General features: G+C 36.9%; 2 long non-coding RNA genes across 2 annotated transcripts; one reads left to right on the plus strand and one right to left on the minus strand.

Annotated features, from left to right (window-relative positions):
• Positions 1-329: 329 nt before the first annotated feature.
• Positions 330-5,764, minus strand: LOC124336711. Its single transcript, XR_006917159.1, has 3 exons — positions 5,522-5,764; positions 5,350-5,445; positions 330-5,297 (listed from the first exon to the last, which is right to left on the minus strand). It is a non-coding gene; the product is annotated as an uncharacterized LOC124336711 (long non-coding RNA).
• Positions 5,765-6,162: 398 nt separating this feature from the next.
• LOC124335841 lies at positions 6,163-7,394 on the plus strand. The gene is made up of 3 exons (XR_006916921.1): positions 6,163-6,544; positions 6,677-6,792; positions 7,062-7,394. It is a non-coding gene; the product is annotated as an uncharacterized LOC124335841 (long non-coding RNA).
• The last annotated feature ends 15,444 nt before the right edge of the window (positions 7,395-22,838 follow it).

The raw sequence follows: 22,838 nt of genomic DNA on the forward strand, positions 1-22,838 counted from the left end.
CTAAGTATTATTAGCAAAGGTTCAACAATTGATTCCCTCATCGAAAAAATTGACAAGGATTTTTTTTTTATTTGGCAAGCATTTTCGTCGCTTCATGAAAAGAAAACTGGACATTTATTGGCCAGACAAAATTCAAGATAAAGCTCACAACCACTGTACCAAATCTCATAATGATACCGACATAGTCAATTTAGAATTTTAAATGAAAGAAATGGCCATCCAGGCCATTTTTTTGAAACCCAAGAATGTTAGCGTTCTACTGAGTTCCGATAAACAACTATCATTCCACCAGTCTAAAACTCAAGCAGGCATCAGCATGCATTCACCTCTTAGCCACTAAATTCATCCTGACTAACGTACGTGGTTGAACCTCGGAGACCTGTCTCTGGAATTCAATGGAGTAGGGCGGCTTTTGATTTTTGAAAGAAGAATTTAGACAAAAAAGAAATCGGGAAACATAAACCTGGGCACAGAGTCGTATCGAGTCGTGTTAGAGGAGACGAGGTCTCACTAACTATTGTGTCTGTAACAATAAAATAAAATGCCAACAGAAAATGCAATTTTAGTTGGCTAAACATACAGCGCATTAGTTAAGCAATTTCAGTTTGGTTTTACCTAATGAATTACTTTGTATGTTGTTTGTGTTTAATTAAAACTTGAATTAAGGGAAATTATTTTTTGAAAGATAAAAAGTACTTAAGAATTTTGCTTGAAAAAAAAAACTCAATAATTGTGTTTACAACGGCAAAATGGTCTAACTTTTCCTAAGCGCCGGGGCACATTTTGCTCTGATCAACCTAAATTTTGAACGACAAAGGCAAGTTTTTTTTTAAATAATCGATACAAAAATGGTTATTTAAGATTTATGATAAACGAACGTTGTGTCTAAGAAGCACAACAAAAAAATTAAGTTGATAGTTAGTAAAGAAAATCAAACCAAATGGCCTTTAGCAACTAGGATACTCGAAGTATTTCACAAAGCTATTTGTCATTGAGGCCAGAAAAAAGATACTTCATTTTATGAATAAAATTTTATAGTCATATCATCTGCTAATAGTGGTTCATTCCCATATCGTTGCACATGCCAAGGAGTAAAGGAGTTTGCACTCTTAAACAGCCTCATGGGACTACGAGTGGACAATCGTCTATTGGCTTGGCTAAAAAACGGTCAAAACATCTATGGGAATACACCCCTTTTCTCAAGGTTATTGAGTTGAACGCCAGATCCCTCACTTTCTGGTGGGATAGCCAATGGCAATATTATTGAAGAGTACACAAATTTAGGTTTGGCATCTGTTTTCCCACATAAACCGGTATTTGTGAAATCGTTTGAGATCTTATTTAATATTGGCATTAGCAGAAAAATATTCTTTAGCTATAGCAGACCTTTTCACCTAGTGGAAGAGGCTGTAACTGTTTTTGACGCGAAATTCATTTACCGAGCTAGCATGAATCCATCAACACACACTGTTAATTTCTCACCCAGGTATTCCAGAATTTTGGGTAAACTACAGAAACTAGTTTAATTAGCCTTAATTAGCCTTTAATAATTGAATTATCTACCTTATATACTACTATATAGCTGGTCAGATAAATACAAGTCAGAAAAGTTTTCATCCGGGACGATTAAATTGGTCTCTTATTTTTTGAAGGAGAAGTGTTAGAAAAGCACGGAGTCTATCAACAATGCTGTCAGAAGTGAAAAAACGTCAGCGTATCTATCAATACTGCTGGTCCGACTGAAATGATCACCAGTGTTTCTACCAACTCTTTGGGCCCGAGTGGAAGGAACACCCGCGTATCTATCAACACTGCTGGGCCAATTGGGAGGAACGCAAGCGTATATATCCACACTGCTGGCCCAAGTGGAAGGCATGCCAGGGTTTCTCCCATCACGAATGGCACAAGTCGAAGGGGAAGAAGTGAATTAAGCGGATTTCAATGAAGATAAGAATATTGACATATACGACGATCCATCATTTACTCACCAGGGAATTTTATTGCTTCTTACTACTAAGAAAATATAACAAGATAAAATGTAGAATAGGAGAAAAAAAAATACAAAGTCCGGAGAATGTAAATACGCATTAGATAAGTGTTCAAGTCCACTCATGGGAAAGCTTTTTATTCATCTACAGCCCGATAGTCCGTCGCGCCTAAAAAGCAACAGCTACCTGTTAGTTGTTGTTGTACAGTATCCTACGTGGAAACTTGGACATCCGCTAGGGGTTCTACACAGGATACTCGTGAAAACTACCTAGCGGCTGTCCCAGTTTCCATGCAAGGTACTGTACTTAGTGCGTCGGAAAATTCAAAATAATTGGCACGGTTTTTTAAAGTTGTTTTTGCCTTCAGTAGAGTTCCCTGATCTCAATAAGAACTTCGCTTAAAAAAAGGTGGAGACTGCGACAAGACGAAAACACGGGAGAATGGGGAAGCTCTAGGCTTGAACTATTCAATCAAGTCGGCTATGTTTAGACACGCTGCAGAATTTGGAATGGAACACCTTATTCAGGCAGCGTTGCAGAAGAAGAATATATTGATTATTTAAAGCCGTGTTTTTATATTCATATTTGACATTGGCATTGCTGTATATTCAGCCTGCGATCCTGTATCTCAGTCAATGAGGCGACAGCGTCGTGAGCAGATAGTTGCCAACAGATAAATGCAAAGAATTGAATACCATGGAATTTTTTCGTCGTTGTAGGGGGGGGGGAGATTCACAAACTCAAATGCATCTAAATATTATTTCTAATCAAATTCTGAATAGCAGAGTTTTCAACGGAGCTGCCTGAGCTACCGGAACTACCGGAGACAAATATTTTTTTTTTTACTGACTGTTTTCAAAAATGTATCAGAGAATTTAGATCAAGCCGTTGAAATTTGGATCAATGCCAGGGATGAACCCTGACATCATTGGCAAAAAAGCAAGTGAGAACAGTTCTCGCCACTTTGAGCAGCCACTGTTTCTGGAGGGGTTTGAAATGAAAAAGAACATTATTAAATGTAAATAAAAAACAAAATATTCTAATCTTAGCCTACTAATGTTTCACCACTCCATCGGGTCAGTGAGAGACGAGTTGATGGATGGATACGAGGCCACGGCAGAAGGAGCAGCACCGGAAGAGACAGCAGCAGCAGGAGTAGAAGTGGTAGCAGCAGCAACACAAGGAAAGCAATAGCTGTAATAACAGCGGTAGGGAACCTGCAGCTAAAGCTGCCACCAAAGCTGCGGATAATCCTGTGGATAGTGCTGTGGATAGCGCTGTTTTCCATCTTACTCTCCCTTTCCTTCATCTTTATGACTTTGAAAATTGGTTTCTCCAGGGTTGTGAATTTTTTTGCTTACTTACACATTTGGCAGATCCAGCGTCAAAATGGATTTAGTGAATGACACACTGGACATATCCCATGCTGAATGGGCCAACCCCCACCTCCACTCGTGAGTCCTAAAAAAGACCGTTTGTGAGAAAACTGCCGATTCGGCCCACGAAGAAACCTCTGGTGCACCGGTTTGGATGGAGGAATCAATGGTTGGATGGGGGTCGGAAGATTCCCACTCCATGCAGTCTTTTTCTGACATACTTCGGTAAGCTCCGCATTGAAGGCCAACTAAATGCCGGACAAAATTCTATTTCCCAAAATTATTCTTAAATATGAATATTTAGTTATAGTTTTTACCCGCTATAGATAAAATTTTGATTTTTCCCATTTTTTTATCTTAAATTAACATCCATACTTCCCATTTTTTGGTATTTAATAGAAAATATCATAATCTATCGTTTCCAATAAGTGGAATCATTTTTAAGTTAGTTATAATCCCTATAATAGTTAAAAAAGCTAGCATTATGGGGGGAATTTTAAAGATTTTAAACTTCAGGCCTTATGTTCGGCTACTTGTGTACATTCGAAATTATTTATTTTCCAAAAACTTAAAGCTTAAGAGTAAAGCAAGGTTTTAGCGTATCAATCGTATTTAATTCGTAATACGAAAGCTACTATCAGCGAAAAACAAAAATAGTTTTTTTTCGAGCCGCTCGGAATTCATCAAGTCGGCCATTGTTCCGTTCCCCCGTTTCAAGTAAGCGAAGGCTTCTTTACCATAGGTTAAGGGGTTTGGGATGGCCAGATGCTTATCAGAGCCCCAGAGGCAAGATCGGTCTATGATCCGTTTAGCCCCGCCAGAGGATTCGTTTTTAGGAACATCGAGATTGAACCATAGTCCGTTCTCGCCTTGAATTGATCGTTCGCGACTAAATTATTTACTTCGAGCATAAGAAAAATCATAGTTTGGATGAAACGAAGCATTTAGTGTGGCGATAAGATAAAATAACGTTTTGCGGCTTATTGTGTCACATAACGGGCCTTATTCATCTCCTGAAACGCTGCAACTAAATAGAAAATGTTGTATGTCTAATGACTCGTACTATTTTTTTTAAATAAAAAGCTCAATGCACTTTTGATTACTAAAATAACCTGTTGGGGAAACAGCAAGCGCAGTTTGAGGAGCTGATAATATTTGAAGATCGTCCGGACCAGCACCAGCCTCTGAATGGAAACGCTATACAGTTGTTTTCCATGTCCTGACAATTTGCAAGAATAGCTTTCATTTCTGTAATACAGAAATTTTACTATTAGGTCAACACCAATTTTCAAACTTTGCAGAAAAATGCATGGCAACCAGTCCCGGTTTTCTGATTGGTTGCTGAGGAAGCCAATGAAAACGGCGACATTTTTGCTTAAAAACAAACAATAAGCAAGTGCATAAAATATAAATATGGAAAAAATGTGACAATAATACATATTTTATATACCTAAAAATGGTAATTAATTTTACTCTTCAATACATTACCTTCCAATGATGTTGCAGTCTCCAGTGAACATATCAAGAGCAGAGTTAACTTGCTAAAAGCGAATACTCTCTAAAAGCTTCATTTTTCACTAATGATGTGTACCTTGCTTTAAAAACAATCAGTCACTCACAGAACCAACAGCAGTTTAAACTTTAGTTTCTTAAAACACTTGCAGTAGGTACAGCAGCAGTAGTGGTAGGTTGCATTACTTCACCAGCAACAAATCTGCCAGAAGCACTGTTATTATTATTATCCAATTCACTTCACTATAGTGTTGTCGAGTGAGGGAGCTGAACTTACGATTTCTGGCAGGAGAACTTACGATTACTACAATCCAGCGTGTAAACCGACACTCCACAGAAAATCCGGAAAAGGGGGGGGGGGCGGAATAGAGGACGGGAAATCACACGGGTTTGCACTATAAACCAACCATTTCGCGGAGCACTAATAAAAAAATTTATTAAAATAAAAATAATTAAAGGAAAACAAAAAATACCTATAATCGCATCAATGAGGATTCTTCTCACCCCGAACGAGTCGATTCCGATTTAGGATAGGTCCAATTCAGAAAGAGTTAAGAACATATCCATGTCTGCATGGTTACGCGAAATTAAAAAAAAAAGAGGAAAATTACTTTGAATAATTAATTTTAATAATTTTTTTTTTACCTGAATAACCACCGATTCCCACTGCATGCAAAACATCCATCAAGCAGCGCGAAGATTCGATGCTGAATTGAGTCCTGAAAAAGACCGTTTGGGAGGAAACGGCCAGTTCGGCCCCCGAAGAGACCTCTGATGGATCGGTATGAATGGGGGGATCAATGGTTTTCTTCTGAAATGCTTCGGCACGCTCCGCATTCAGAGCAAACTGAGCGCCGGACAAAATTCCATCTTCCGCACGGAACGCACTTCCAGTCGCCGACTGTTTTAAAATAAAAATTAATTGTCTAAAGGAATTGTTAATTGATTAAATTATACCTCGACCACCTCCGCCACGTCTACCACATCCGCCAACACCACCGCCATTGCCAAGAGAGAATGTATTTTTCCCATGAAATATAACATTACAAATGTGATACAGAATTTCAATCAAAATTATTATATATTATCTCTTGGAAACGTTGCCTATGCAGCGCGTGCTCCGTTTTCTTTGTGGCGAGGATCTCCAGCAATCCACTCGCTGTTATCTCTCCATTCCATCTGTTCTGCTTCTGCAGTGGGGTTGACGGAAATTGAGGAGACCTCGGGACAAGCAGGAATGGGAACAGCATTTTAGTTGAAAGCAGTAACATCATAACTTGCATCAATAGTGGAAGTTTCAGCATCAGAAGTATTAGCAGCAGCACCCGTAGCTACAATAGCAGCAGTGGGAGACACTGCAGCCATAGCTGCAACTAAAGCAGTGGTCAAATCAGTAGTGGCTTTCAACATTTTCTAGTTCCGTTTGGTCTTTTTGATGACTTTGAACACCCTTTTCTCTTCTTTTGTGAATTTCCATGTTTTTTTGCAGAAGGCACAGTCAAACCGCCCATGCCTGTTAGGCCTATTGTAAAATGAGCATATCCGATCAGTCGACCCAGCTCCGCGCTCACTTCCACAAGGGTTTTGTCCCCCGCCTCCACTTCCACTTTCCCCGCCTTCACCCCAACCACCACCCAAGACTCCACCTGTACTCCTCAACCTCCACAGGTACAGCAAAATAAAAAAAAGGAATCTTGCCATTGCCGAGGAAAAAAAATAAGAAATTTTCTTACACACCGTTTCGTAGAATATAAAAGAAAATTTCTATTATGTAAAAATTTTGATTAATTGCCTCCCTAGCAATATGGGCAAAGGTGGGGAAAATTTTCACAGCATTGAGCAACGACTGTATCTGGAGGCGCCGAAGGAGCTGCAGAATCACGAATAGTAGCAGCTGCAGGAGAGATATTAGCAGGGTAAGTAGAAACATAATGAGTTGTAGTATCAGCAGTAGAATGAATTTTAGTAGCAGCAAAATGAGTTGAGGCGGCATAAGCAGAATATGTTGTAGCAGCAACAGCCGTAGCTGCAACAGCAGCAGTGGGAGATACTGCAGACATAGCTGCAACTATAGCAGTTGTTAAGGCGGTAGTGGCATTCAACATTTTTTTATTCCTTTTGTTCTTTTTTGATGACCTTGAACACCTTCTTTTCTTCCTTTGTGAATTTCCTTGTTTTTTTGCAGAATGCTTGAACCGCCCATACATGTTGGACCTATTACAATATGGGAATCTTCATTCAGTTGGCTCATCAGTCCCGCCTTCACTTCCACCAATCCAGACTCCACCTATTCATTAAAATAGTTAAATAACTAAATACACACAAAATTATTAAAATATATACCTACTACTTTGTGATACAACTGCCGGTATGTCTTTCTAGGCCCTATGGGAATAAGAAATTCCTTGCAGATAAGGTCTGAAGATAAGTCCCTATAAATAAAGCATCAGCATTTGAGACTATAAATCGAAAACTAATAAAATAATTGAACGGGCTCATGTTAAGCATTGCTCTGAGAAAGTGGAATCACAAATCTTTTTCTAGAAAATGCAGTTTTAATTTTAAACAATAGCTATTCAATATTTTTCAATATATCGAAAAAAACAATTGAATTCGAATAGAGTTATTTAAAAAAACAAATCAATGTTTTTCGATGTATCCAAAAATTGAATTCTATTGAAAAATATTTACCTCATTAGTTGTGTTAATTAGTGTATAGCGAAATTTCAATAATTGCTTGTAAAAGTTTAAAAATAAACTCGTCTGCTTGTTTATATCTAAATTTAAAATCCTCGAGTTTGTGCAGAGGTGTCTCCCTTATTGTTGTATTTATTTTAGTTAGAAGCTCTCTCATTGTCCCTTTTATTTTTCTAAGTCTAGTAAAAAGAAAAGTCTTGTTTTGTGTTGTTTTCTTAAATGCAGCAGTTTTAGTTAGGTTGGGTTAGGTTTTAGTTCGGAATCAAAATTAATTATAGTTTTTGAAAAAAAAATGGTTTTGGGTTGCTTAAAGACTAAATTTCAACTCAAGGAAACTTACACCAATTGACTTGATGATAAATAATTTTCAATGAGTCGTATTATTCTCTTTTTTCCTTTGTGGGGTGTTGAACAGGATCGAGATCCAAACGTCATTTTTTTTTAAACTGATCTTTTCTCCGGCAATGATCGGCTTCTCTTTCGGAATGCAGTGGAATTAAGTTTTTTAGATTTTTCATTCCTCACACCAACGAGAGTTTCTCAAGCAAGCACATAATTGCAACGGCCGTACAGGAGCGATACCTTTTAGGAAACTGCTGTACCAAATAGTTTCTTAAATGACCCTGTACGGTAATTACCGGATTCTATGCCAAAAGACACTTTTTTCTTTTTATTTTATCCATGGCTTGAGTATATGTTGTTAGATGATGTTCTGTGTAAGCCGTGCTTTCAGTAGAAACAATTTTTTATTTTCCATTTTCGCTTGTCCAAAAATGCTTCCTTCCTCAAATTTGTATTTTTTAGATTGTTAACAATTTTATCAACAACCACGGATCTCTGATCAAAATAGGGTTCTTCAAGGTAAGAGCTCCGCTCTTGACGCAATGTGTAATCAAATATATCGTTCCTGAAATATCTGCCTCTCATTATTTCCCTGTAGTAAAGGTCAGAAGTTCAAAGAGACTATGCGCCATAACGTCAATTCATTCTCGTAGTCATTCGGCGTAGCTTCCTTCAATTCATTTATTATATTCAAAACCGCATTCAAACTTTCTGACTAATAAGTGCGGTGATTTCGCTGTCACCATAACAGGCCAAAAACCCCACTTTGTCGATGACCACATGGATGCTTTGCTCCGCTTTGCTTGCTTTGCTTGCAGAAGAGAATTGCGAAGTCCGATTTATTTGAAACCTAGTAGGTTCTCGAAGTACGCAACTTTAGTCGGCTGCATGAACGGATTTTTCACTTCTCGTTTCAATCTTACTCTTTCCTCTTTCGGCATTTGAAGACTTTACAGCTTCCATTTAACATTGTTCTTTACGTGTATCAAACACCTGAACCGGTAAATTTCAGGGAAGTATTTTGTTATTGTTTTAAATAACGGAAGCCACATGATACGTTATGAGATTGATGTCATGAGAATTTTTTTTGCATATTTAATTCCGTAACAAATTTAAGAAGGTATTGGAAAAAATCGTAATGATTAACTTGATTCAAACTTACTTATAGGCGATTATTTACTTTTTTCATTAAAATAAAATTAGGTGGGCAATTATTATTTATTATTGGGGAGAATTAGTTAGGGGCATTAGTTTTGAGGACAATAGTTTTGGGGGGCAACAGTGTGGGAGGCAACTGTAATAAACTCGAGGGGGATTTATTAAAGGTGGCGATTGTCTCTTTACCAAAGACACAGAGATGGTAAATCAACCTTATTGATTGTCACTTTATATGTTTCTATTAGATTTTCGTTACAAAAAATCATCGTGAGATCCTCGTGGACAATAGGTCGTTTGATTTATCCAGTTTCAGCGAGCTTTAACCAATAAATTATACAAGCTTTCTTGTGTCCGACATTTTCAGCTCTCGGATTCTGTTGGACATTCAGAACTTGCTAGGTAACGAGGCGCATTAGTTCTGTGACTTCCCAAATCAATAAGCGCGCTGTTTTATGTCTATATAGTTGCTTCGGTGGTTTTACAGTAGTCTTTATTGCCTTTTGCACTGACTTTGCAGTTCGGTAGAAAGGAGCGTCTTTTTTTGTTAAGGAGTGGCATTTCCGAGACATAAATTAACTATTTCATCTCCAATGCATTCGATTAAAACTAATACTGGGATCGTTGGATCAATGCTAGGGGGCATAAATGATTTAGCTCATTATTTTTCTGACTGATACCCCATTTTTTGCTGGAGAATGGTGATTAGAATCTCCTTCACCTTTGGGATTTCACATAACTGGAATGTCGAGTTGACGTTTATGTTGCTGTAGCAACTCGTCAGGAAAGATGAAGTGATTTCTTCTGCTCAGTCCGGTTTAGTGAAGTATTGTTAATCTAAAAACTAAAGAATTTTATGCTTTGATTTTTTCCTTTTTAGACCTTTATTTGTCTTGATATCCTTCTGGCCAGTCCTGAGATCCGAGAATGATGCTGTAATACTGCTGTACATTTTTAGAGGGCTGCTGCACTTTAATGTTGGAGGATATTGAGAAATATATTTCCATGATGTCCTTCTCCCTGCGCCATTCTGCCTCGTTGGCTTATTTTTCTTCAAAGAAGATTAATTTCGATAACTTTTCTTGTGACTTCGACATCTTCCCGTATTTGAATTATGACTTACTTGCACCGTCATACTCTGTCTAGTCTATATCCTCATAGTTTTTTTTTCTTGTATTTTTGTGGAAAATTCCCTGAAATATTCGTTAAACCCCAACGCTGTTAGGAGTAAAAAATTACCAACACTCACTGCCGAAAGTCACAAGCCCAGGAACAAGATAGTCCTAACACTGATTCTAATTTTTATAGATTTTGGCAATAGTTTGTATTACAGACTTGTCCCAGAACGGTTTCAAAACTATTTAACCCTGTGAATCCAAAAATCACAATATCATAGGAAAAAGAAAATCAGGGAAAAACAACCTTGTGACCAATTTGAAATACAGTAACCCTTTGCTAGAAGTGACCTCAAGGAACCAGAGGGGGAGAGGGGGTTCAGGGGTGGGCTAAGTGGCGTCCAAAGACCCTACGGAAGCCCGGTAAATCCAAAACTTTAATGTAGATTTACTCAGGGATGCGTTCATTTGAACAAACTTTTCCTTAAGCCATTCGAATCGGTCTGGCTAGTTCCATTGAATGGTGTTTTAATATAAGATTGAAGATTTCACTATAGGCCACTGCCCTACAATCCTTTAAATTTGATGACGTTGTAAATTGTTTCTTCTTTCTTTATCGACGGCAAAAATTTTGAAACAAACGCCTAGCTGCCCACGACAACTTTTAATTATCTAAATTAATACCTAAATTTGTCGTGACAGGCTTTCATCGCAAAGGTCTTTTTTTCGTGAGTTGGTAAAGGGTGAGAAATGTAAAATCCAATCGAAGGAATAAATCAAATGCTATTCTTTATTATCCCGGGATCTCTTATATACTAACTACCGCATTACTATGGAAAAAAGGGATAGTACTGTATGGTAGCCGTCGTACAGAGAGAGTTGTTTATTTCCTCCGGGGTTTGACGAAATTGGGATTTTCATTTGCTACTTCATTGGAAGGAATAAATAATGTTGGTCTGTATCAATCAAAATCGTTATGGCCTGGGAACTGATTTGCTTAGGAGGGTAAGTGAACCTCGAAATGGCAGTGTGAAGAGTTTGAACGACAGGGTTTACGAATAATTCACTCATGAAAACGGCGAAATTCGGAAAATTACTTACAGTTTATGAGAAGAAATTTCATAACTTTTCTTATTAGCAAATGAATTGGGCTTGAGCAAGTACTCCTATTTCCAAAGGGCGTGGGGGAGTCCTTATTCTCAGATAAACTTTCCATTAACTTTTAAGATTGACGTTAATATGTGGAACGGACCAAGTTGAATGAATTTGTTTTTTATGTAGTTGCTACCTTAGACTGATGCATAAAGCTACTTTTGCTAGAGCCAATTTGTTTATGAGCGAGTTTAGAGCCAACAGGTTTATGGGTGCCAACGGTGCATTTTTTACTGAAGCAAAACCGAACCGAATCCGTGTCAAATTTGCATAATAAAATTATTTGAAAACAATTTTTGTTGTAACTCGAACCGTACCATTTGATCTAGAGGCATATTTGATTTAATTGAAGAATATCTCATTTTTTAATTTACTTGTTTTTTTTTGTTATAGAGTCTTTGGCATGAAACAAAACAACAGTATGCGAAGGTTTTGTAGGGGGTTCATGCAAGGAAATGTTTTTATGTAGGAAGAAATATTCAAATGTTTAGCAAGCAGTTTTTTATTATTCTGATATAGCTCTGAAATAATAAATGGTTACATATTCATATTTCTAACATGAGTTTTATAAAATTACTTTTTCAACCAATCGTAAAACTTATTTGCATGATGAAACCCGGTAGAAGAATCTGCAAATAGATTTCCTTCATTAAGGGGTGTAGTTGGATTTTGAGGAGAGATTAAAGGAGAATTTGGAGAACAATTCGAACAAATTCAAATTGACGAGCCACTTTCTTTCCTTTTCATTTTCTGAATAAAAATAATTGGTAAAGACCAAAAGTAAAGAAAATGACACTATTAAAAAAATACTTACTTCATTTTGGAGGATCTTTTGCATTGTTAGCTTTATTTCAAACACATTTTCCTTTTCAGTGGGGTAAACTTTTCGGGTTAATGATTCGTAGGAGCGAGTTTTACTTTGTAATTTATTTAATGAAATATCAACACTTTTTTTCATAAGATATTCTCAATACCTTTTCTTCTTTAAGACAGACCAGTTTAGCATACTTGTTAAACAACATGAAAAGTAAGTCTCACACTGACAGTCTGAAGAGGTATGAGTAAAAGGGGTATAAAGGGGTCGTATTCTCGATGTTTTTAACTTTCATATAAAATGTGCTCTCCGGTGTTGAATACTCGTTCGACCTTTTTAGGAATTTCAATTGCTCGTCAGTCGCTGCTTTACCTCAAACCATTATCATTTCTAATGGCAAGCAGTCTCTTCTTTTCAAAATGACAACTAATATAGAGGCAATTTATTTCGTGGTTTCGCTAGTCAATTGTTTAAAGGGTCCATTATTTTGTATTTCTGTTTACGTTTTTGTGTCTGATAGAGTAACTGGCTAAAAGCACGATAGTTAAAAAAAAGTTTGAATATCAGTTCCTTGATATGTAGGCTTAATTGCTTGGGCGGCCCGGAGTGGCCACTACTGGCGATAGACTCTGTTCATTAATAACGTTGATTGGTTCTTTTTTTACCTTCTTCTTTTTTTGTAGTAACATGAGTAAAACTGGTAAACTTTCATAAGTAACGTAGTAAAATCCGTCATCTTTTCCTTCCAAAAAATGCTTATAGCATAAAATATTTAAGTATGTTAAATCCATCGCGCAAGTAATACGAAAGATTTTTTGTCTTGCCTGTATGAAGCTTCTCATGCCAGTAAGCAAAAACTATTGCAGCATAGATTAGTAAAAAGCATGTGACATTGTCATTGATGAAGATGCCTATGGGACATCAACCAAACATACATATTCACAGCAATTGTATTATCAAGTTTTTTAAGATGGGGCTGCCGATTCTTGCTGGCTCTCTTTATTCTTCGCTCTCTTCGCTGTATGCTGGTTCAGCATTTTTTTCTTTTTATGTTGTCTTATCATCCACTTGGCTGATGATTCAGTATGTTTTCGTGTAATTCATGTTTCCTAATTGATAGGGATGTATGGGTGAGTGATCTAGAGTGCCAAGGCTTCAATAGAAAGACTCTCTGTTCAAATCCCTGCTGAACTCGTCAACACCTCGTCGCACCTCTAACGGCAGCACAACACAGATTCTTGATTGCTTTAAAGATTGCTTTCAAGACAAATTTCGTTAAATATACGATGTATGTGTAACTCATCTCAATAAACTGAAGCGCTTTGACTGTTTATGAATAGGCGCTATATAAATACTACGCTATGTAATACACTACATTACAATACAATGTTTTTCGTCCCAAATAACAGGAGTTAAAGTCGGTAAAGCAGTCAAACAATTGCGTGAAGAAAAAAACTATGCTATCTAAAAAAATTTCAAACAACTCTAATAATTTCTGATAAACTATAATTCTTTCGTGTGACATTATTTTTCTGAATAGGAAATTACCTGAAATTTAACAGAAGTATCTTTGATCTAGGGAAAATAGGTCTAAACAAAGAACATTTAATATATTTCCAACTATGTTCATCAAACATTTTTGAAATTGTTACGTTAGCCTTGAAATACCATCCATTTCCATTCTTCAAGTTTTAATCATTTGGATACAAACTGCTTTCCCCGCAACAATATCTTACTTTTTCTATCAAATGTTAAAACCACAAAGAAATCTATGATTTTTCAATGAGAATGCTGTATTATACGCTACTATACTCTCCGTAGCGCTCCTTGCGGAAGCCAGCAGAAAATTTTTATCTGTTGGCCTTAATTTTAGACCCATAGAAGTCATATCGGCCTTAATATTTAGTGGAACCAAGCTGGCTTCCGCAAGGGGATTTTTTAAAGAAAAATTTCGATTAATTTTCGTGGCGCAGGGACGAAATCCTAGCCCGGGGGGAAGAATAGAGGGAAGGAAATTGGAGAGAACAAAGGGGTCCGGCGGTTTTCCCTCTTCTATTCTTCCCTCGGGGCAGGATACGCTCCACGCGACGAGAGAAGAAAAATCAACATTTAATGAAAAAATCGGCAAAAATCAGCGTTTAATTTAAAAAATTTGAAACTTTGTCCAAATGTAGACGACTATGTCGTCTACCGTTGGTGCAAGTTTGAAGTAATTATTGATATATTTTGATTTTTTATAATTTTTAAAGTAGCATACACTTTAGCTTGGAAACATATGGCGAGCGCGCCGATGTTTCCAAACTTTATATCTAGTCTTTTGGGGTATAAACTTCAATTCACTAAAATCTACAAAAAATCATGGTGAAAGGAAATTCTTTCCTCACCAAGAAGATTTTTTAAAATTTGCTTTGCGATTACTCAAACGTGAGTTATCGCGTAAAAAAGGGAGACACTTTGGCCGTAAGCCGCCGTGTTAGAAGCGCGGAAACACTCGCCGTGTTTCCAAACTTTGTGTAGGTACTGTACATACATACAGAAAGAGACGCCATCGAGCTGCAGAGGATCCGAAATGTTCGTTCAATCCTAAAAGTCTCGTTCGAGCTTTGGACGAGCTGTAGCTTGACCGCGACATTATAGGTTATAGATATACCTTGTTACGCGTCGGCCAGCCTTGCCTGGCTTTCTTTGTCGCTGATGGATTCTGGTATCGTGCGATCGATTGAATAGAAATAGAACGCCTAATTCGTTCTACTATTTATAGGTAGTAAAATCTCTGTCCTTTTTTGTAGTAGGAACCGAGATTTTTTGTTTGATATTTGCTTTTACGTAACCTGTTTTCTAACCCACGGGCGGAGGTGTAGGATTATTCCTGTAGCCAGAATAGCTGTGAAATGAAAAAAACCCGTTTCCAGCGTTAAATGGTCATTATGATTAAGAAGCCTTCAAATGAATTCCCTCTTTATTATAAGCGCGCCTGATTTAAAAAAAAAATTGAACAATTCTTCCCGTTTTTATGCCATGTCGAGTCGTTTGTTGTCTCTGACATTGCGCTTATCAGCCCCGAGATGATGACATCGATATATCGACCGAGGTCGTCCTCCTAATCTGCTACCCTATAACCTTCATATACTTCTGTCAAACAAAAAACTTAGTATTTATAGAAATTGAATGTCTCCGAAACTGAAAATATTCACATTTCACTTCAGACTTCACCAAGACCAAAATCCCCAGCCCCCCAAACCAACAACGAGAATCAAAGATCAGAGAGTCACAAGCATAACACACCTGTCACGTACATATATTTAAAATTGAAACTCAGAAGAAAAATTTATAGCAACGTAAGTAAATAATTATTTTGTAAATTTAGATTTCTACTTTTTTTGCTTTAAAATCTCGAAAAAAGTGACATAGTTTCCAGATCAATTAAATCCATGTTGGATCAATGACCAAGGAAAGTTCTAGCAATCCCCATTGGGCCGTTTAAAGTCTTTCTGGGTACACATTTGCCTGCATATTTAAGTATTTTGAATGCTAGCAGGGAAAAGTTATCTACAAAAACACTACAACTTCCCAACAAGAGTTGCTGATGCTACTTCTAACGCTACGCTTCTACTTTAAAAATGCTACTTCCTCCGTTCGTTACTGAGAAAATAGCATTTTCTTTCAGAGATTTGATTCTTATTTCCTTCCATTCCAATATTTTGTTTGGGCTGGTTGGTCCATTGGCAAGGCATTCAAGGCACACTACCATGAGCCATATGGGTTAGCTATTTCCAGATTTTTTCCAGATTTAGTAATTAAGGGGAAAGTAGCTAGAAATAAATATAAAAGTTTGGGATTACGCCGTAGAACCTGATTGAAAATCAGCTACTTTGCCGGTCTGTAAGAAGAGAAAAAATAAAATAAATACGACTAAAAAAATTTGAAAGTAGGGACCTTTGTTACTTCAAACATAGGTCATTTTGAAATTAAAAAGGGATTTAGTCACATTTCCACCCCACGGTGTTATCCCAATTCCTCCTTTGTTTAATTTTTGTAAGAAGGGTAAATAGCCTATACCTTTCAAACAAAGAATATATTTTCCTACCTCCGAAATCAATAATATCCCTGATTCCCCATGTCGATTTCTGCAATACGTAGTTATTGATATTGAAGACCATTTTTTCCAGTAGAAGCCTCAAATAAAAAATAATTCGTGAAATTTTGACGTAAGAAAAGCTTGGGTTAATTTAAATCTTTTTAAATTCATGTACGACAAAGAATATTGTAATGAATTCGTTCGGATCTCATAAATAAGTTTATTGGCGACTTCATCTTCATTCATCATTCATCATCGACAAAATGACTCAAGACTTCTTCCCCGAGAAAACTTCCATACTTATTAACCATACCCGTACATTGCACATGAAAACCTGTCTTACATGAACGGCATGATTATAGCGACTACACGATACTACAGGCTATATGCTGCCGCTACACGATACAACCGGCATCAGTTGATCACCGGGCAATAACTTTACCAAGCGTTACAACATGGAAGGGGATGGTATCATCTTGCAGTGACAATGAAACTGTCAAATCTTTCATGGTATGAAGGAGACAAATGAAGACATTTTCTGTTCTGATCTGCAATGTCAAAAATGAGAGTTTTTTCACAAATATATAAAACAAAACTGGATATAATTTAGTAATATTCCCGTGGATGTTGCGTTTCCCATGGTTTGCTAATTCTTGAAGTACACAGGTAGCACAGGCATATAAATTCCATGTCAATAAGATATGCTAATGCGATTTAGACATCCATATAAAAAATTCCGACATCAATTTCACATAATTTTTCTGTAATTTATTTGATATCAAAATTTTAATACATTTAAGATGTCAATTAAAATTTACAAAATTAAAGTTGTGTGTATGAAATATGACATGAAATACAATGGTGTCCAACATTGGACAACGTAATCACAATGTTTAAGGAATGATATACTTAATAAAGAAAATCAGTTACATCATTTTGATGTAGGAGGCTTAGAGATTGGTTAAATTCATCTCTAGGAATGATTCTTGATTAATTCCACTTCGACTACCGATAAAAAGTATATCGTATTCATATAAAAGGTGGAACACAGTATTTTGACTTCATTTTGATTTTTTATATAAAATTTATTTAAGATTAAAGTTCGTTTTCTATAATTGATAAGAATAATAAATAAAATCCAATCTTTTATGTATAGCAAAATCTGAAATGCCACCGGGTTTTACATCAGCGATTAATTGAATTTCCACCAATCTTAGGGAAAAATAACATCACCTAAAGAAACAAACAATTACAAAAAGTTTTTCAAAAGTTTTTTTTATGTATGGTAAAATCTGAAATGCTACCGGGTTTTACACCAGCGATTTATTGAATGGCTACCCATCTTAGGGGACAAATCACATCCCTTAAGAAAAAAACAATTACAAAAAATTGTTAAAAAAAATTTCCGAATTACAAAAGTCCCAATTCTGAGACCCAAAAAACTGAAAAACAAAAAGGTATTTCATTGATATAGTGACAGAAATAGCTCATTGGCAGAGAATCTGACTAGCATGTGGGAGATCAAGAAATAGATCGGAGATCCAAGTTTATAATGTTCGTGAAGGACCAATTTATTTTCCTTTTCAATAATGCGAATTATCAATTTCATGTATTATTTGTGCTATCGAAAGTGGTTGAGTAATAATTCATATTTCGTCTAATTGTATTTAATATATTTGATGCATTAAATGCATTATATTTAAACATCCCAAAAGTATCACAAATTATACATGATTATTTGAATATCTTTTGGGCGGGTAAACAGCAGTATATGGAGTTTCAAAGAGAAAGGGAATCGTATATTATCTATTTTAAGAAAATATTTGATTTATTAGAATAAAACTTACACGCACAAGTCGCAACTACTCAGCAATAATATGGTATCAATAACTTGATGAACTGATCTTTTTTTGTAATTGGTTTATTAGTTATAGCCCTGTCTTGCCACAAATATTCTTGTTTGAAGTATAAAAATGCTTTTCATTCGTGTTTTTCCTTCCTTTCACTGCCCGTTACGTAGTCGTGTAAAATTCCATTGAAAGTCGTCAAATAACCAATATTCGAACACTCTTACTCCTACTCACAGTTTAGTGTATGTTGAGATTTCAAAGAATGTGGTAGAGTCAACACGTGTTGCTATTTGAACGACTGGCGAGCCGATGGGTACCGTTGGAGGCAAAATGGCAAAGAGAATTTTCAACTGGATGGTGATCAAGGGATATGTGGGTATTTTAAATTGGAAATCGGGATCGACCCCAAAATAGGGAAGTTATTCAGTTACAACTTTAAGCAGATTATTTATTATCATCCAACGATCCCTGGATTAGTTTTAATCGAATACAATGGAGACGAAATTGTTAATTTCTGTCTCGGAAATGCCACTCCATAACAAAATAAGACGCTCAATTCTACCGAACTGTAAAGTCAGTACAAAAAGCAATGAAGACTACTGAAATACCACCGAAGCAACTATATCGACATAGGTAAACAGCGCGCTAAGTGATTTGGGAAGTCACAGAACTAATGCGCCTCGTGACCTAGCAAGTTCGGAATGTACAACAGAATCTGAGCGCTGAAACGTTGGACACAGGAAAGCTTGTATAATTTGTTGCTTGGAGCCCGCTGAAACTGGATAAAGCAAACGAACTATTCTTCACGAGGATCTCACGATGATATGTGTTTACGAAAATCTAATGGAAAAATTTAAAGCGACCGACAATCAGGCCGATTTGCCACCTCTGTGTCGTTGGTATAGCGAAGATCGCCACATTTAACAAATGCCCCTCGCGTCTTTTACAGTTCCCTCTCAGACTGTTGCCCCTCAAAACTATTGCCCTCATACTAAAACCCCCCTAACTAATTCTCCCCAATAATAAATAAAAATTTCATACCTAATTTAATTTGAATAAAATAAAGTAAATAATAGCCCATGAGTAAGTTTAAATCAAGTTAATCATTACGATTTTTTCCCAATACCTTCTTAAATTTGTACCGGAATTAAAAGTGCAAATAATTTTCTCATGAGAACAATCTCATGACGGATCATGAGGCTTCCGTAATCAAAAACAACAAAAATACCTCCCCTTCCTAAGAGGAAGATTGAAACGAGAAGTGAAAAATCTGTTCATGCAGCCGACTAAAGTTGCGTACTTCGAGAAACTGACTGGGTTTCAAAAACATTGGACTTCGCAATTCTCTTATTATTATAAAAAAAACATCCATGTCGCAATCGACAAATTGGGTTTTTGGGCCTGTTATGGTGACAGCGAAATCACCACTTTGAATTTATGGAAACTACGATTGACGTCATTGCGCATAGTCTCTTTGAACTGAGTAACTTTTACAACAGGGAAATCATGAGAGGTAGATATCTTAGGAATGATGTATTTGGTTACACTTTACATCAAGAGCGGAGCTGCGGTTGTTGATAAAATTGTTATCAATCTAAAAAATGCAAATTTGAGGAAAGAAGCATTTTTGGACAACCCAAAATTGGAAGGAAAAATTGTTTCCACCTACAGCATGGCTTACACAGAACATCATCTAACAACATATACTCAAGCCATGGATAAAATAGAAAAGAAAAAAGTGTCTTTTGACATGGAGTTCGTTAATTTTATCGTGAAGAGTCATTTAAGAAACTATTTGGTACAGCTGTTTCCTTTAAGATATCGTTCCAGTGCGGCCGTTGCCATTATGTGTTGAGGAATGAAAAATCTAAAAAATCGAATTCCCCTGCATTCCGAAAGAGAAACCGATCGTTGCCGGATAAGAGATCAGGTAAAAAAAAAAACCCGATGTTTGGATCTCGATCCCGGTGAACACCCCACAAATGAAACAGGAAAAGAATAATTACGACTCATTGAAAATTATTTATCATTAAGTCAATTAGTGCAAGTTTCCTTCAAGTTTAGTCTTTAAGCAACCCGAAGTCAATTTTTTTTCAGAAACTATTTTAAGTTCGATTCCGAACCAAAACCTAACCCAACCTAACCAAAACTGCTACATTTAAGAAAACAAGACATAACAAGACTTTGCTTTTATACTAGACTTAGAAAAATAAAAAGGGCAATGGGAGAGCTTCTTACTAAAATAAATGCAACAATAAAGCAGACGCCTCTGCACAAAGTCGTTGATTTTCAATTTAGATGTAAACAAGCAGACGAGTTTCTTTTTAGACTTTAACAAACAATTATTGAAATGCACTAATTAACACAACTAATGAGGTAAATAATTTTCAATAGAATTCGGTTTTTTGATACATCTAACAACATTGATTTTTTTTTGAATAACTATTCGAATTCAATTGTTTTTTCGATGTAGCGACAAATATTGAATAGCTATTGTACAACATTAAAACTACATTTTCTAGAAAACTATTTGTTATTATAATAATGTATAATAATATAGGTGGAGTCTGGAGTGTTGGTTGGGGTGAAGGCGGGGAACAAAACCTTGGTAGAAGTGGAGGCGAGGGAAAAAACTCTGGTGAAAGTGGAGGCGGAACCGGGCTCAGTGACCGAATATGTTCATTTTGCAATAGGCCTATCATGCATGGGAGGTTCAACTGTGCTTTCTGCGAAAAAAAAACAGTTTGCTAGCAATGCGGGGCTTGCCAAAATTTGTCAGACGAAGATTGCATGGAGTGGGAGTTTTCTGACTCCCATACATTGATCCCTCCATCCAAACCGAGCCACCGGATATCTCTTCGGGGACCGAATTCGCAGTTTTCTCACAAACGGTCTTTTATAGGACTCAGTTCAGCATGGAATTCTCGCGTAGCTTGACGAATGTTCTGCATGCAGTTGAAATCGTTGGTTATGCATGTAAAACAAAATTGTTTTCATTAAAATTAATTTATTACAGTAATTTTCCTCTCTTTTTTAGAAAATTTTTCGCGTTACCTGAATATGTTCATTACCCTTTCTGACGCGGACCTATCCTTAATCGGAATCGACTCTTTCGGGGCGAGACGAATCCTCATTGATGCGATACAAGGTATTTTTTCCCTTAAATTATTTGTATTTTTAATAATATTTTTTTATTAGTGCTCCGCCCAGGTTTGCACTATAAACCATGCATCTGGCGGAGCCTGGTGGTTCTACCATCATATCTATAGCTCTGGGTTGACGCACATCAAGCCGGAAACTGAAAAGTTTGCATTTGAAACTTTACTGTTTGAATTGAAGCGATGGCGTATCGAAACTTGACCGTTTAGATTTTAGACATTGGTTTGGATTAAACCACGGTTTAAGCGTCTTCCATTTGAAAGTGAGTTTCGTTTGCAAAAACAGTTTATTCTATTTTTAGCAGTGCACTTTGTGTACCTAAGTTGAGCTTTAGTTAATTAGTCATATATTTGGAGCTACAAATCATATCTGTATATTTACAGACTTTCGAGGGGTGACAACTCTTGCCAGAAGACCTTCGCTTGTTGTCCAAATGTCTACGTTTGTGTCCCGAGGTATGATGTATTTTTATGTATTTAAGGGTATGGGGTTTGTCTTTTTATAAGGTATGATTACATTTATTTGTCTTTTTAATGAATAGGTGGTGGCTGGAATGGAGGCAGAGATGAAGGTTCTGGAAGGAGTGATGGAGGCGGGGCTGGGTCACATTTGATTTGCTCCACCTGCAACTCTTCAAACCCTCATGGCCGAATTTAGTGTGTGTTCTGTAAGACAATCAGAAGACTTAACAGAAAAGAAAAAGAAACATCTTCAAAGCTGTCAAAAAGACAAAGATACAGAACAAAATACTCGCTGCTGCTGCTACTGCCTCGGCTGCCTCATCAACTCTTTCTGAAGAAGAAGATTGTGAGTCCAATTCTAGTAAGTCAAATTATGATGATACTTCTGCCGTGACTCCTGCCAGCAACCCAAATGATTACACAGAGCCTATGGACTGCATAGAAAAAGGTAGTTCAGATTAAAATATTATTTTTAAATTAATATTTTTATGTTTTTTTTGTTTTTTTTTTCAGCTTCCCAGGATACCGGTCACTTGCCGAGTTCAGGATCGATGGAGATTCGGTCTCCGAATGTGGAAAAAATCGATGAAAACATCCTCTAAAGTCTGAAGCAGTCAAAGGTGAGTCAGCAGTGAGTGGAGCTGATGTGGTGGTAGCGGCTGTGGTGGTTGAAGAGCTAGCGATAGCGATGGCGATTGTGGTGGCTGTGGCCGAGGTCGCGGTGGTGGTGGTGGTGGTCAAGGTAACGGTGGTGATGGTGGAGGTATAATTTAATTAATTCATTAACCAAAAAATTAAGGTATTAATTATATATTTTTTATATCAGATGGTGATTGGAGATATGAGTGGTTCGGTGAATGGAATTTCATCCGAAGAACAAAATGCTTCAAATGCGAGGCTGAACGCACCCCAGGCGCCCCCATGTCCCAGATGAAGACTGGGACATGGTGTCGGGCGAATGGCCCGCTCCCTATCCGGAAAATTAGCAGCACCTGGTGGGGACTTCGGCATCCACACGGAACCTTCCTTATAACGTTCCGGTCATCTTTGGTCATGAATCCTGGAGGCATATGGAGGAACTTCTTGTGGGAACTGGGCTGGGAAACTATTCAGGTAAAACCTGAATGCAGTTTGCATTT

The sequence above is a fragment of the Daphnia pulicaria genome, chromosome 4, assembly GCF_021234035.1.
Source record: "Daphnia pulicaria isolate SC F1-1A chromosome 4, SC_F0-13Bv2, whole genome shotgun sequence".
In the NCBI taxonomy this organism is placed as follows: Eukaryota; Metazoa; Arthropoda; class Branchiopoda; order Diplostraca; family Daphniidae; genus Daphnia; species Daphnia pulicaria.